Source organism: Marmota monax, unplaced genomic scaffold, assembly GCF_021218885.2.
Source record: "Marmota monax isolate L192 unplaced genomic scaffold, Marmota_monax_Labrador192_F-V1.1 WCK01_AAM20220418_F8-fsc00712, whole genome shotgun sequence".
NCBI lineage: Eukaryota > Metazoa > Chordata > Mammalia > Rodentia > Sciuridae > Marmota > Marmota monax.
The window spans coordinates 88,869-93,094 of NW_026694715.1; the positions used below are offsets into that span (position 1 = coordinate 88,869).

The 4,226-nt window shown below is 37.6% G+C and overlaps 1 non-coding gene across 1 annotated transcript; it reads left to right on the forward strand.

Annotated features, from left to right (window-relative positions):
• Positions 1-1,173: 1,173 nt before the first annotated feature.
• Positions 1,174-1,280, forward strand: LOC124078879 (U6 spliceosomal RNA). Its single transcript, XR_006847085.1, has one exon. It is a non-coding gene; the product is annotated as a U6 spliceosomal RNA (small nuclear RNA).
• The last annotated feature ends 2,946 nt before the right edge of the window (positions 1,281-4,226 follow it).

The following is a 4,226-nucleotide window of genomic DNA, read 5'->3' on the forward strand; positions in this document are numbered from 1 at the left end:
TTGCCCAGGGAGAACTTTGGAGCTTCACCAGATAGGATGCGAGTTAAAAGATTGGTGAAGAGTCCAGGAAGGGTTGATGCAGGTGGTAGGAATATTTGTAATTTATAAGCCCATAACAATCTCAAACATAACACACATGTTTCTTCCCTTCAAGGCACAATCAGTGGCACCTTCATGTTGCCCATGAAGTCCATTAGAGTGTCGTTGGCATTTTGTGGTGAGCTTTTCTTGGAGGCTTCCCTCCAACTGAACTGGCCCATGAATGCCCATGACCCCTCCTGACGCTGTACCATCTGAGGCCTGACACCATTGCTGTCATCATATCCCTTTCAGTTGTCTCTCACTTCCTGAGTTTGAATCTTTGCTGTTCAATGATATTATTATTATTATTATTATTATTATTATTATTATTTTATTTGACTAATTATTTACCAAATTCACTTCTTTTCTTAAATACTCCCAATACCCCATTTAAATTACATCATGATTGGCTATAGACATTTTATTTAGAACAAATTTACAGAGTGGTAAAATTGTTGAAAATGTGGAGGAAAGGAAAAAGTAACCCTATAATTTTATTTTTCATTTGGAGAAAGTATTGTTTGCAGAATTCCACAGAAATACAAAAGCAATGTACTTTGGTTGAACCAAGTAAGATGGGTGCAGCTAAGTGATGGTTGGGGTGTGAGAGGGTCACTTACCTCCTCCAGGAAGGTACCTTTTCAGGCCATCTGCAGGACTAGAAGTCTTCCCTCTGCTCATTACAAGTCTTGTCTAGACTTATCTTTGAAATCTCAATGTAGAGTCACCCTGTCAAAAGTAGTTCTTTCTCACTTTACAACTGCTAGAAGAAAATGGGCCAAGACTCTATCTTCTGGGTACAGGCATTGACTTCCTTAACAAGATGCCTGAAGCTCAAGAAGTAAAACCAAGAATAAATTATTAGGGTGGCATCCCATTAAAAAGCTTCCGAACAGCAAAGGAAATGATTAAGAGCATGAAGAGAGAGTCTACAGAAATGGGAGAAAATCTTGCCAGCTGCTCTTCTGATAGGGGATTAATATCCAGAATATACAGAGAATGCAAAGCACTTAACACCCAAAACCCCACAAATAACCCAATCAGTAAATGGGCAAAAGAAATAAACAGGAACTTCTCAAATGAAGAAAACAAGTACTCACTTTGGCAGCACTTACACTAAAATTGGAACGATACAGAGAAGATTAGCATGGCCCCTGCTCAAGGATGATATGCAATTTTGTGAAACATTCCACATTTTTATAAAATTTTCTAAGAAATGATTTGAAAATGAAAATTTATTATTTGCATTGCTATCCAATCTGGTTAAAGGTTGTCTACGTTGTTTTGTTTCTAATCTGTTTTTAACATGACAGTCATGGCTGATAATCAGAGAGACTCTTAGATCATTACAATGTATTTAAACCCTTGAGGGTTATGATGGATTCCTAGAGTACAAGATGGTGATATTTACTTGGATTATGTGTAGATCCAATAAAAATGAAATATAACTGTAAGAACATTGAACAAAAAAGAAGAAGAAGAAACACAAATGGCCAACAAATATATGAAAAACTGTTCAACATCTCTAGCAATCAGGAAAATGCCAATCAAAAGTACACTAAGATTTCATCTCACACCAGTCAGAATAACAATTATCAAGAAGACAAATAATAAAAAATTCTGGTGAGGATATGGGAAAAACCATATATTGATACATTGTTGGTGGGACGACAAATTAGTACAGCCATTTTTTAAAGCAATATGGAGGTTCCTCAAAAAAACTAGAAATGGAGTCACTATATAACCTAGCTATTCCACTCCCCGGTGTATATCCAAAAAACCTAATATCAGCACACGACAGGGATATGATCACATTAATGGTTATAGAAGCACTATTTACAATAGCCCAGATGCCCATCAATAGATGTATGGATTAAGAAATTGTGGTGCCCAGTTCCACTGACAACTAAAAATAAATATTAAAAAAATTTGAGGTATATATACACAATGGAGTTTGACTCAGCCATAAAGAAGAATAAAATTTTGGCATTTACTGGTAAGTGGATGGAAATAGAGAATACTATGTTAGGCAAAATCAGCCAGATTCAGAAAATTAAGGGTTGAATGTTTTCTCTGATACGCAGAACCTAGCACAAAGTAAGGGGAAAAGTTATATGTGCTGGGGGGTGGATACCAAAAAGATAGGGAAGATCAGTGAAGGAGAAGATTAAAAGAGGGGAGAGGGATGGGAAAGTGAAGGAAATATGGAATGAATTTAACAAAATCATTCTATGTGCACATATGAATATACCACAGGGAATTTTACCTTTGTGTGTGTATACAAGATACTAATCAAAAACAAACAAACAAGGGAAGATGGGCAGAGTAGGAGAATAGGGGGAGAGAGAAGAGGGAAAGTGATGGGGGATGGAGACTAAAATGGATTAAATCAAATTCCATGCATGTATACTTTTGTCAAAATGAACCCAATTACTGTGTATAATACAATTTCTAATAAAAAAGTAGGCCTTTCTCTATTATTGTTTTTTTTGGGGGATTTAAATTTTTTTTTAAAAAATCATCTTGATTCATTATTCATGGCAGTAGAATGCATTTATGCGCTTTGATATATCACACATAGATGGGATATAATTTCTCATTTTTCTGAGTGTACATGTTGCAGAATCATATTGGTCATGCAGTCACAAATATACATACAGTAATAATGTCTGTTTCATTCTACTATCTTTCCTATCCCCACATCCCTTCCCTTCCCCTCCCATCACTTCCCTCTACCTCATCTCAGGTGACACTCTTCTTCCCTAGTGCCCCCGCCCCCCCACTTATGGTGAATTAGCATCCGCACATTAGAGAAAACATTGGCCTTTGGTTTTGTAGGATTGGCCTATTTCGCTTAGCATGATATTTTCTTCTGTTATTGTTTTTATTATTATTATCTCAGCAAACTTTCCCTCACAACACTGATTTCAATTTTGCAACTACTGTGATTCAAAAATTCCGTGATTTCATAATTACTGTTTTATAGTTGCTATTGTGGATTTGGTACTTAGATTCTCCTTCATTATTATGAACTCTTTGGGGACAGAAGGAGGAGACACTTCTTATTTGTTGCTAATTCACATGTACCAAGCTTAACTCTAGGTATACATAGTATGTGCTCAATAAAAATTATCTAAATGCTCATAATGTGGTGTCAAGACCATTATAACACAATTCTCATAGCTGAAATAAGGGTACATGCTATTCCTGTAAAAATCAAAATTATAGTATAAGATGTGGACTACTGGAATAACATTTTTGGTATTATTTAGATATACAAGAGCACAGATGGCCATAAGCAAGTTTATCAAGAGATAAAGCTTGGTTTTGGTAATTTCCCTTGTCACAGTTTCTCTTTCTCCTTTCTGAACGCACCAGGAATATTTGAATTTTAGTAAGGTATCTCAGCTCATGCTGTAACAAAATAACATGGATTGTGTGGCTAAATACATGACAGAAAATTAATCCTCACAGTTCTGGAGCTTAGGAAGTTCAAGACGGAGCTTCCAGAACATTCAGAGCCATCTGGTGGGGACTTACTTCCTGTTCCTACCTGACTATGTGTTGGCTGGATCCTCACATGGCACAAGGGCAGGGACTTCCTCTTGTACTTCTTTCATAAGGGCCCTAATCCCATTCACAAAGGTTCTATCCTCATGACCTGATCACCTCCAACTGCCCCACCTCCAAACACTATCACTATGGGTCTATGGATCCAATATGGGAACTTTGGAGAGACATGAACATTCAGAGCAGAGCATAAGGACAACTCCTAAAACTAACAAAATAAAACAAAACAAGAGTGTCCTGTGATTCCCAGGTATTAACTGATTTTTTGCATGTTGTATTTGGGATGTCCTGATGGGACAGGAGGAGAGAGGGACTGGGATGTGCTCTGCTTAGGTGGTACTGTGGTTGGAATGTGTCTCCTAGATTTCATGTGCTGGAAACTTAATCTCCAAATTCATATGTTGGTGGTATTTGGACGTGGGGTCTTTGGGAGATGATAAGGATTAGAGAATCCCCTCAGGGTGAGCCCCATGATGAGACTGGCTTGTGAGAAAAGGAGGAAAGGCCTGAGCTGACACATGCTTGCTCCATCTCCCCATCAGATGCCCTCCACCATTTGTGAAGCAGCACAAGCC